Genomic DNA, 13,275 nt, shown 5'->3' with positions numbered 1-13,275 from the left:
TGTTGGCCCGCTTTCAGTCTGATCAAAAAATATTCATACTACATATGTTGGCCTTGGGTTGCAAACAGATTGACTATACATTCCTCAAACAATTCGGTACATTTAACAAAATGTTTTAGTAAACTGAATGTGAATGCGACTCAATGCAGCAACAATACTTTGGAAGTTAAAGATCAACAACCCTAAACAGTTAATACAATCAGTATGGAATACATTACAATAACAATAAAATAATTTCTGTAAAAAAATTATATTACCTATTACAAATTTAATGAAATTTAAAATTCGATCTAATTTTACTAAGGAAACTAAATGAATTGTTTATATTTGTTAGATGGGTTTGAATCTTTGTGGGAGATTTACATATCGCTCATTTGCTGCAACAACGTCATAATTCAAAAAAGTCGTTTCGAGAAAAACGGCTTTGAATGTTTAATGACATTTTAGTATTTCTTAAATAAATTTTCAACAAATCATGCGATTTCAGAAATAACACCTGATTTAAATAGTAGATATTAATATCTTTCTAATCTGTATTTAACTCAAATTTTTACTTGTCAAATATACGAGAAAACACGAATTTTAACTTTGACGTTTACAACAAAAAAAAATCTCATACAAAAAATAATTTACTTTTTTTAAAACTGGTAAAACTATATGATATACTAAAGAACGGCGCATATTTTGTTATACTCAGTTCAAAACACCCGAATTTTAAGTGATGACGTTGTTGCAGCAAATGAGCGATATATTTAAAATTCAATATTATTATTATTTATAATGAAAATTAGTCTTGTATACAAGTATTTTGAATAGAATAAATACAATTGGTCTGTTCAATAACAAAAAACTATTACGTATTATCACTGATAATATAATAATTTATCACAAATTGTTTATAAATTTTCCAGTTTTTCAATACAAATTTAAAATTTTTGTGTGAAAATTTGTAATAATTCGTAATAGTTTTTTGTTATTGAACAGATCAATTTGGAAAGAAAATAGTAACCAAATATGCATTAATAAAATAATAAAGAAGAAAAAATAATTTTGTTTAATGATGAAAATCTCAAATGAAAGTTAATTTACTACTTTCATCGAGGAATTGAGTTTTACAATATTTACATTTAACTATATAAAAACTCCAGCGGATTTTTTAATCATGATTGGGCTGAATACCTCAAAATAAATGTATTAATTTAAAAGATTGAACAGACAAAATCTTGAAAAGCTTTATTAAACTTAAAACCATTATTTTCCAATATTAATTGTTTGTAATTTATAAAATATAAATATGTATTTGTTATTACCATTAAATAATATGATTAACTCATGCTAGAATTGAATGAAGTCAAACATGAAAACCAATTTACAATCACACATGTCAAATATTTGACGAAAAAGACGTAACCGCTAAATTAAATATGTTTTAATTCTTTTATTTTTTGTCAAAAACTTCTTTTACTTAAGTCAATTCAAAACAAATATTTAGTTTTATTTTATTTGATGATGTTTGATCTTACAGAACACTAAGAGTAAACACGTCAAACAAATTTGTGCTAAAAAAAAGTGGTTACGTTTTTTTGAGTAAATATTTGTACCTTAAGTCTGGTCAAAAACCTAACTCTTGCAACAATTAAATACGGGTTAGTCCATGTATTTTGTTGTTGTATCAGACATGATGTTTTGTATTTTTGTTTGATAAAACGGAGTATTCCGTCTCTAATTATAATTCTCTATGCCTTTATTAGTTTTATTTATTTTAAAATAAATTCTATGTATACTTATTTTGTAGAACAAATAATTTAATATACCTTATGAATTAAACAGCTTTTTTGCACTTCCGAAAACTTGTGGTTTCTAAGATAGCGGATTTTAAATATATTCCCTCGATATTCGACTATGCTAAATCTCATATACAAGTCTTACTAATTTCCCGGACTTTTTCCATTCCGTGGAATGGAATACTAAATTAAATAAAAACCAGTAATGTTTTTCGAATAGGAAAAAAATTTGCATGTTTTTGGTTGTCCAATGTAAAATCGAGATAATCGGCAGACAAATGGCGACTATCACGACTATCTCGATTTTGTACCTATTTTTTTTATCGATATCTTAATTACTAAGTCATTAATATTGACAATATGGATATCTAACGATATTTCAAAGACCTTTTTTACGGCGTATATAAAGCATAGAATTCTTACCTATAATCGATCAAAATCGAGCCCGATTTTTTGTTAATCAAAAACATTTATTTTACCATACATTTTTATTCAACCATATTTTTTTTTGAATAAAAAAATTTATTTCTGAATAAAAAATTAATTTTTTGTTAATTTGTTTCTCCAAAAAATATTTTCAATCTTAAAATCAATCAAAAATATTAGAAAAAAAATTTTTCACCAATAAATATTTTAAATTTGTATCTTAAAGTCATGGGTACTTGTTTAAAATCTAGTGTATGTGAACAACCTATTAAATTCATATATATTTCATAATTACACCTAAAAACCATTATCAGTTTAAAATGGTTTGGATTGAAGTAAAATTTTCAAATCTCATTAAAAACATTTCTAATGGTAAAGAAATCGTGAAAGAGAAATTCCCTATAAACTACTTTCAAATTTGTTAGGTGGGAAATATTAGCAAACAAAAAAAAAAAGCGATTTGTACTATTTAAATATTAACACTATATAAAAAAAATGTGTCTTATTATATGTACAATGACCTTTTAATTTAAGTTTTCAGTCATTGTTACCACGACTATGTTTAGAAAGAACAATACAGTAACAAATAGATACAATTAAAATCTTGATTCATTATCCACACCTGATGGTTCGTTCATTTTCTTAAAGAACTTTGAGTACGAGTACATATTTACAATATGATGGTCATTTTCATTTGTGTGCGAGGGAGTGTGCAGATGAAATGTTTGTAGCGGTGATGAGCAAGTGACATGGATGATATTCTATAGTTTGTAGTCCAAATCTATGGTTTTTCATTATGTTCTACGACAAATTAAATTAAAACTGGTCTCATCTATCCAGACCATCTGCTTTTCAGATCTAACATTATTGTGCATTTTCTAAACGTATGCTGCACGTTTATCTTTATCAATTGAATTCTGAAATTCATGGATATTGGTTGCACTTGGCACTTGACCAAAATATATAAATTTAAAGTAATTTTTCAATATTTACCCCTATAACGTCAAACTTTGCTTTTGATATTTGTTCATATTTTCTTTTGTTTGACGTTACAAGAATTGTATAATTGAGAATTTGTTTTCTAATGAGTGTACCTTATATTGATGTGTCATGGTGTAGACGAAAAAGTCAATTAGATTTTGTACACATTTAAATTTTTTTTTAAAAGGAGATATATTCAAAAATATACAGATTTTCACTAAACAAATTACATAGGTAATTATTTCAAAAACCATAATCAAGAAAGGAAAAGGAAAAATATAATTTTATACATAATTTCAGAGGAATATTGTATTTTGCGTAATTCGATTAAGGTACCATCTGATTTTTATAATAATTAATACATATGTCTTCAGGACTTAAAAGTTCCGTTATTAAATAATGATCACAAGTTAAATAATAAAATTGTACAATTTATTATTTCAATTACAAAAATAATTAATAAAATTATTCTCTGTCATTTAATCTATAAAATTATACACCTGTTCATCACTTATTGTACTTTACGACATGACAGTTTCTTTTTTGTTAGTATGTATGTACATATTTTCGTGTTCTATTCATTAGCAAATAAAACTAAAATCATTGTAATAATTTTCCACCAAACTTCAACAAACCGTAAAGATATTATGTCACCGAAAACAAAATGTCAAACAAAGATGATCAAAATAAAAATCTTTTCAACTTGCTACAAATTCATGGTCACGGTCAAATATTTCAAATAACTTTCAAAGGAATCAAAACAAACGAACGCACAACAAACACATTATCACAATTATTCACTCTACTACACCCAGCTAGTGGGATACGCTCAAATACATACTCGTAACTAAAGATTAAAGTCATAATCTCAAAGAAGACACTCCTTTCAAAAATCCTCACTAGCAACACACAGCATTTCTCCAGAATTTTTATGAATTTCATTCAGTCCACCCACCTAAGCTAGATTATGAAATAATTAACTGAATTTTTAAATTCTCCCTAAATTTTGTTAACAAATTATGAAAAAAAACAACAAATATTATAAACAACATGCTTTGAACTCATAGCTCAGTGTGTACAGATGACGATGATGATGGCTTTTCCACCAAACAAAGCTTCGTTTCTCATCAGTGCGTGTTATTTTTAATGTTTTTGTTTTTTTAGGTTTTAACGTGAATCGCGCTTCTTCTCTACCATTTTTATTATTGGGAGTTTTAACATTTTTGTGGCTTTTACATAAATATGGTTGACAGGTCACAGTTTAGAGCCATTCTAGTTTTGCCTTTTAAACAAAGTGGTTGTTAATTTGATTGTATTCTTGAATATCATCAGAATTTAAAAAAAAAAAATAATAGAGAATATTAATGAAAGGATTTAATAATAAAAAAATATACTATAAATTATTGGAATACTAAAAGAGTTGCTCAATTAAAGGGCATCTTTATTATAATATAACAACAATAAAAATATCTAATATAAAGTGAAATTATTAATGGTGAATTATAAAATAAAAAAATCAAACATGACAACCTTTAGAAGGGTAAGATTTGTTTATATATAAAATAAAAATTATAAAACTATACTCAAAAATATATAAAGAAAATCAGGACAAAGAAGGCCCAGGTCCTTTTACTTAGTTTGTGAATGTTAAAGGGACAAATGATTTTCTGAAAAGTACCAATAGTGTTTAATATGTACTAAACTATTTAATAAAATTCTATTGAGGCAAAGAATATAAGTACAATAAAAATTAATTCATTTAAATAAAAAATATTGAAAATAACAAAATGGTAGATATGTAAACAAATTAAATATAACCAGGATGAAAAATAAATTATGAGAGTCCGAACGAATATTCGGCAACGGATTAGGGCAAAGTACGAAACTTTAATAATAAAAATAATTTATTATGTTACAAAATTTTAAAGGCAAATTTTGAATATAATAAATAAAATCAAAAAAGTTTTATTTTATTGTAAAGTGTCTAAGCATCCAGTATTTTACGGCTTTTTTACAATACTCTCATAAAATAATTTTCAATTCAGCTGAAACATAAAATTAAAATGATTATTTTTTTGGAAATTAATATTACATTAGAGTAATTATATTTTCGGTTCGGTTTTGTTTGATTTAATTCAAAAGTATTTTCTAAATTTGAGAGCATTTAAATAATAGTTTTATTTAAATTGTTTTACTATTAACTTATTTTCTTCTTTTTAGAGCACTTTGAATATTTCGAATTTTTGAACAAATCTGAAACTTCATTAAGAATGTCTTAAAATTCATGAAAATTTAGATTTTAGTTTTTCAAAATATTTAAGTTCGAAATAGGAAAATGTAAGAAAATGGCCTCAAAAAAACTGAAATTATTTTTTAAGAATGCTCAAGACTTAGAGATTATTTTAACAGGTTTAAAAATTTGTCGAATTTTATACGAATTTTCGAACATAAAATTTCTTTGCCATCAGGCGTATGCATAAAGATTATTTAAAATTTTTCGAACATAAGTTCGAATTTAATTTTGAACATAATATTGTCCTGGCTAGAATGCCATATTTCAGAACTATTTCGAAATTTTGTAAAAAAATTCAACATAAAAAAGGATTTCCACGATTTTAAATTGTGTATATATCAATCCCTTTAATATAATAATTTAGTCCAAATTTTATGAAAACAAAGATTCAACATTTGACGATCAGAATGTTTCTAAATGTATTCAAACATTATCATTTTTAGATTAAGAGTCATCATTATCATTTTATCATGTTGTCATTTATTTCAATCATATTGGTTGGTTTACGTGGTACTTTGATGAATAAGTAGAATCGATATGATACCGTTTTGTGAGGATCTCACCACTCAGTGAGACTGACACAATATGTCAATACTCAATTTTACTAATCCATCTTTTTGCATTCAGATAACAAACAAGGCGATACCACAGTCAGATCGTTAAGTAAGAGCTGGTCTCTCTTGTATTTAGAGCGTGTATGATGATAGATGCAACATCCATTTGAAGCAATTTTTATGTTACAAAACTTTGAAACTTTTCTAAATTTAAGTATATCAGAATTTTGCGTTGATTTTTAAAGATTACTTTATGTAAAGTCTGATCTCGACGACATTGCAAATGATCCAAAAATTAAAAAAAAACTTTCATAACGAAATTTGGTATCAAGTAAAATTTATTTTAAAGACCTATCCAAAGATATATGTATATACATTTTTGGAAATACTTCAATATTTTGGAAAATTTATAAATATTTGAATTTAAATAATGTTTACCTCAAATTTTATAATGTTTTTCTTTGTTTATTATGCTCTTTATGTCCAGTAAATTTACATAGAGCAGAAAAAGGGCAACATATTTTGCCAGAAAATTAGCTTCAGAGTGAGTGTTACATTAATATGAAAAATTCGGTTTAAATTCAAACTTGAATGTAACCTATTAACTCTCAATCAGAGCTTCGAATCAATTTAAGATTAAACCACTGAAATCTTAATTCAGAATTAAATAATTTCAGCAATTAATTCACGAAAAATTAATTATACTAGCTTCATTCATAAGCTTTTATTGGAATAGAATTCATTCATTGTTGAATCAATTCATAAAGGAATTAATTCATAATTCATTCTATATATTTTAATTCAAATCTATTTAAATTTGAATTAAAATATTTATATTATATTAAGCTATTTTGTAATGAATTTGAATTAAAGAAATCTTGAATTAGGAATTAATTGAATAATGAATTAATTCTCAAAGCAATTAATTCAAAATGTTTGGAGTACTGAAAAATTAAGACAACGAATTAATTCGTACTGAATGATTTAATGGAATTGTTAAGAAAATTCAATATGATTTTTAAAACTGAATTAAGAATTAATTCTTTCGAACCTTTGAGTATTAAAAATATGCTTAATTTGAAAGAAAAATTTTATATTTTTATAAAAACAATAGTGAATAAGATCTCAGAAATACATAAATACTCTATAACTTAAAATTTCAGTATTACAGAAATATGTACATAAGTACTCTATAACTTAAACCAATTCAGATAAAAACATGCATTAATATCGAGTTCCTTTTTTCCCAAATCGAATTTTATTGACATTTACAAATATTTTTATAAATATTTGAACTTTTAAGTTGTCAAATTTTAGAATGTATGTATTTTTTAGTCCATATTTATTGCAATAGAAATTGAAGACGCCTTTATTTTGATACTTAATATGTCCAGGTGCAAAGGCTTACTTTTAAGCATTTTTCGAAAAAGAGAGCAGAAAAAGGCAGCAATAATATGAAAAAATCGGCTTAAATTTAATATTGTATACATAAATACTTAAAATTGGAGAAATTAGAAAAATTGTTAGCTAATAACTCCTGATGCATTCGTGAAACATTTTCAAAGATCAGATTTTAGGTAAAAAGTCCGAAAAATTCGGCATCTTCTCATGATAGATTTTTGTTGAATGATAATTAAGCTCACAAATGATTAAAGAATGCCTAAATAATTTTACTACACAGAGAAAATAGATTCGTAATAGCAACCGAATTTGTTGCCATTCGAATGTTTCTGGCTCAGTGATCGAATTTTATGGTTGTGTCTACCATGGTAGAACCAACCAGGTACAATTATTAGGGAGAGTTTTCAATATTTACCCCTACAATTTCAAATAACGCATTTACTCTAATCACTTTTTATTTTGTTTTCTCAATGTTTTGCACGTTATATTAAAACTAACAAATATTTATTTGGAAAAAATTTTATTTGAATTGAATATTTTAGGAAAAAAAGTAAATACACAAAAATTTGTTTAATTATTTTTTTTTGTCTTAGACATTTCGTTTTGTTTTTTTCTAATTTTCTTTTGTTTGACGTTATAGGGAATGTATAATTGAGAACGTACTTTCTAATAATTGTACCTTGCTTGTTCTGCTATGGTGTCTACGAAATTTTAGAAATGGTAACAAAAGTTTGGTTCTGTTAATAGAACCGAAAAACTCTAACTGTGCAACCGAATCATTTGACAATAAATTCGGTTTAGTTTTCATGTTAAAAACTAGGGCTTAAAAATCAAATTTTAACAATTCACATGCCCTACGGTCTTAATTAAATAAAAATCTCTTGGTAACCTAGATAATAAATTTGTGAACTACTTTAATTTAATTTTATTTATATAAACAATGTGTGTGAGGTTTCTTTATTCATTGCTAAACTATTTTTATAGCCAGATTTCTAGCTGAGTTCTTAAAAGGTTTTTTTTTTTTAAAAGCAAACATATTTTTAATCTAATGGGCGTATTGCATAATTAATGAAGTTGGTAGAAAATTATTAATTCACACTGTCAACTCCTATACCAATGGTAATTAATTATGAATTATTACATTTTAATTGCAATTAATTATCAAGATAATCTAAAGTACAATAAATTGTTTTACCATATGCATAGCATCTAAGGCAAATTGTAAAGCTGATGATGATGTTGCATATTCAGTTGTCACTTTTAAGATCATTTCAGTAGCCACCCAGCCAGTCATTCATAAAATAACATTTTAAAATATTTATTTATGCAAAATAATAATTTAGTCTGCTAAAACATTTCACATTACAAGCATTTTTATATTTTGTTTGAGGGAGGGGGGGTTTAACGAATGGATTTTCATAATTATAAATTCAAATTTAATAAAACTTTATTAAATACATATAAACTCATATTCAATACATTTTCATGCAAATCGTCATCTGTATTCTGTCCACTTTAATTGTATCTGTATCTATTTGTTGATATTTAGTGCTTTTTTTCTACCATAATTAAGCCAAAAGGCGACCAAGCGCACATTGAGAATATGAAATTATTAATCACCTAAAAATAATAATAAAAAAATGAACAGAATTCTAAATAAAACAAGTAAGAGTGCTATATTCGGCTATGCCGAATCTTATATACCCTTCACCTTTGTTGTGGATGCATTATTATTTTTTATAATTAGTATATATGTATGTACATTGCCCACTTTCAGCGTACAGCATCCTAAATTTATCAAGAACACAAAAAACAACAACAACGCCAAACGAAACAAAACGCCAAAAGAAAAAAACAAAATACGCAAGGCAATGAAACCAACACACATCCAAACATACGTTTAATTGTATAAAAAACAACAACAACGCCAGAAGAAACAAAATACGCAAAGCATGCACATTCAAACATACGATTTGTTGATTTTTTGTCAAAAAAACCAACACACAACCAAACAAACGTTTAGTTGTATAAAAAACAACAACAACGCCAAAAGAAACAAAACACAAAAAAAACAAAATACGCAAAGCATGCACATCCAAAAACATACGTTTTGTTGCTTTTTTGTCAAAAAAACCAACACACAACCAAACAAACGTTTAGTTGTATAAAAAACAACAACAACGCCAAAAGAAACAAAAAACAAAAAAAAAACCAAATACACAAATCTTGCACACCCAAGCATACGTTTTGTTGTTTTTTTGTCAAAGCATGCAATACATTGTGTTTTTTGATGAAATTTTCAGAGGTTGTCTCGGATTTTTGCTCATATCTCCGTTATTTATGGACGGATTTTGCTGATTTTAAATAGCAAAATTCTCGAAAGTATGTCTGACAGAATTGTTGAAGATTTGGATCCCGGAGATATCTGGGGCCTTCAGAAAATTGATTTCAACAGACAGACAGACAGACGGACAGACAGACAGACAGACAGACAGACAGACAGACAGACAGACAGACAGACAGACGGACATGGCTTAATCGACTCCGCTATCTATAAGGATCCAGAATATATATACTTTATAGGGTCGGAAATGAAAAATGTAGAAATTACAAACGGAATGACAAACTTATATATACCCTTCTCACGAAGCTGAAGGGTATAATTAAAATACTCATAAATGTATATGGTGACTTTAACCGTATTTAGCCGGAAGTGGTTCCTGATGCTTGGCTAACAAAGCGTGGAGAGTAGACCAATTTAAAGCTCACGAGGAAGGTGATGTCAATGCTGTTTGAACAGAAATTAAAAAAAAAAAATATATATGACTTTTAGGCCAAAATATTTCAGGTACTTTTATATACAATACATACTTACATATCCACATGTTTGTACTCATATGTTTGTATCTATGAGTGGTAATGTTATGACGCCGGCATTTTGGAGGTCATTTTGTTTTCAAAAGACAAAATTATTTAGAATTAGCTTTCTTGTGTGGCAAATGACAAATTATCAAAGTCCAAATATATATTTTTTAAAATATTAGAAAAAAACTCAAACATTTCAAAAACTATTAATAAAAATTTTGGCGCCACTTGGTGATACGACTGACTTGTAGTATAAAAAATTATTGAACATTTTCAAATATGTTTAGCTACAAGTTTAGCAGCTAGATTTTTTTAATCTTCAAAATTTTGCCATGTATTTATAAAATTTTGTGTTAAACTATAAGCTGTATTGTTTTAAATTTTTATACTTATAAACAAACTATTTGTTGTCATATAGGCAATTAATTTTTTTCCATTAAACTTTTCAAATCTGTAGAATTATCTAATGTTTGCATTACAATAGAAAGTCACTGAACTATTACAATATAAACCAAGGACGTTCCATAAAAAAGTGCTAAATTTTATTATTTATTATAATACAATAATAAAATGTGTTTATATTAAAGCATAACATTAATTAAATTTTTGCATATTAATTTTATATAAACAATTTAATTAAACTAATAAACTAGATTGAGTATGTAGCTACATTTAATGTAAAGTTAAAAAAAAATTGAGAAACCATTTCGAAAACGAATGTTTTTGTAAAGCTACCTTTGAACTATCTTATGGAGTTTTGGTATCTGCAAAAAAAGTTGCCTTTTTTCTGCTTTCTTTTTTGAAAAGGTATTAAAAAATGAACCTGGAACCTGTATCAAATAAAATGCATTTTCAAGATCTACTATGGTGGGTCAAAAAGTCCGTGCCTATTTGAATGAAACACAGATTTTTGGATAAAAAATAATTTTATTTTTCAACATAGTCTCCTTTGATGCACTTTGTCCAAAGTTTCTCCAAATTGTTTATGCCTTCCAAAAAATAAGATTTGTCATCAAAATATGTATTTTTTGTGAGATGATTTCATCGTTTGAGTTAAATCTTATTCCGTCTAGAGAATTCTTCATGTTTTGAAACCACTGATCCATGAGAGATGCCTATGGCTTCCACAATCTCTCTCGCACTCTCAATTTCCATTAGGCCAATTGTTTCGGCCGTAGAGACCTCAACTGGGAGTCCAAAACGTTCTGCAGCTTTCGTGCTTTACGGCCACAATGAAATTCAGTAAACCACTTTTTTACCATTGAAATTGATAGTGGAGAGTTCCCATAGTATTTATCAATTTTAGCCTTGCTAGGTATGAGTCATGCTTTTTTCCGAAAAAAATAATGCTTAGTGAGTAAACAAAATTCACTTTTTCCAATTTCTCCTCATGTCACGTGGTAGTCTGCTATCAATTAATGTCAAACACAAACTAAATGACTCAGCTTGTTCAATTTTTTGATATGAGTCAACAGACTATAGCACACCAAGTTCAAAAGTGACACAACTCAAAATTTTAATTTGTCAGAAATCGCCAAAAAATTATATACCAATTGAAACATAATGAAACTCATAACTATTGTTTTAGCAAAAGTTAACAACAACAAAATACACTGGTATTTGTTTATAGATAAACAAGTGTATTGTGCATAGTTTAAGCATATAAACCCGAAAAATTGATTTTGAGTTGTGTCACTTTTGAACTGGGTTTGCGATCTGATATGCCTGTTGAAAGTAGCAGTGTTGACCTTTCAATTAAGAGTAAATATTTAAATCTAAGAGAATATAACCAATAAACAAGAAACAGAACTATATTCGGCTGTGACGAATCTAATATATCCTTCACCAAAGTATACTTTAAGTTAAAGATTAAAAAGAATTTTCGTTGAAAAAAAATGTTTAAAAAAATATTTTTTGGTAAAAAAAAGTTGTTTGGGTGAAAAAAAATATTTTTCCCCATTTTAACCCATCAGAACTAATATGGCGTTATATACATACAGTGGCTGACAAAACAATGGAAACTTTTCAAAATATTCCATATGTAGCCCAAAATTTAAAATATTTTTTTAAAATAATTTTTTTTTTTTAGTATTTTACTTGTATTGCTTTATTTATATAAATTAACTGAAAAACAAACAACATAATTAATTATATTCTGAAAAAAGGGAAGAAAATCAAAAATATTCACTATTTCGTTACTGACAAAACAATGGAAACTTTTAAACTTCTGCAAGAAAGAAGAAAGAAAGAATTTTTCACAATTTCTTTTTCTAAGTATTTCGCATAATTGCTTTTTTTCAAATTTAACGAAAATGGCTAATGTTAAGATTTGTGAAGACTTAAAAAATAAAATAATTAACGATTTTAAAGCTGGTTTAAAACAAAAAAGTATCTGTGACAAATATTTAATAAACAAATCAGCAGTTTCAAAAATTATAAAGAAATTTCGTGAGACCGGTTCTGTAAAAACTCAACATTTAGATGGAATACCTCGTAAGACTACTCCTAGACAAGATAATTTAATAGCGAGAGAGTTCAAGAAATTCCCAAAAAATAACTCCTCGAGAGGTTGTTAATAGCCTAAAATTAAAAATAAGTACCCGAAAAGTTAGTCGCAGGGCAAATGAGACTGGTCTTGGTTGCTATCGTCACAATTTGCCAGGGATCATTTAAACTGATCGATACAGAAATGGAATACTGTCCTCTTTTCCGACGAATCCAAATACAATTTAAGAGGCAGTGATGGGAGAACATTTGTAAGACGACCAAAGGGAAAAAGATTAGATCCAAAGTACACAAATAAGGCTGTAAAGTATGGCGGTGGCAATATTATGGTATGGGGATGTTTTTCAGGGCAATTCATATTATAAAAGATACCATGACAGGTATAGGATACAGAACCATATTAAACGATGTTATGTATCCATACGCTGAGAAAAATATGCCCCTAGTTTGGAGATTCCAACACGAC

General features: G+C 26.9%; 1 long non-coding RNA gene across 1 annotated transcript; it reads right to left on the bottom strand.

The window, feature by feature from the left end:
• Positions 1 to 8,899: 8,899 nt before the first annotated feature.
• Positions 8,900 to 10,383, bottom strand: LOC135960301 (uncharacterized). Its single transcript, XR_010576572.1, has 3 exons — positions 10,311 to 10,383; positions 10,138 to 10,227; positions 8,900 to 9,059 (listed from the first exon to the last, which is right to left on the bottom strand). It is a non-coding gene; the product is annotated as an uncharacterized LOC135960301 (long non-coding RNA).
• Positions 10,384 to 13,275: the final 2,892 nt, after the last annotated feature.

This window comes from Calliphora vicina, chromosome 5 (assembly GCF_958450345.1).
Source record: "Calliphora vicina chromosome 5, idCalVici1.1, whole genome shotgun sequence".
In the NCBI taxonomy this organism is placed as follows: Eukaryota; Metazoa; Arthropoda; class Insecta; order Diptera; family Calliphoridae; genus Calliphora; species Calliphora vicina.
The sequence above is the reverse complement of the archived record's forward strand: the minus strand, read 5'-3'. Positions and strand labels throughout refer to the sequence as shown.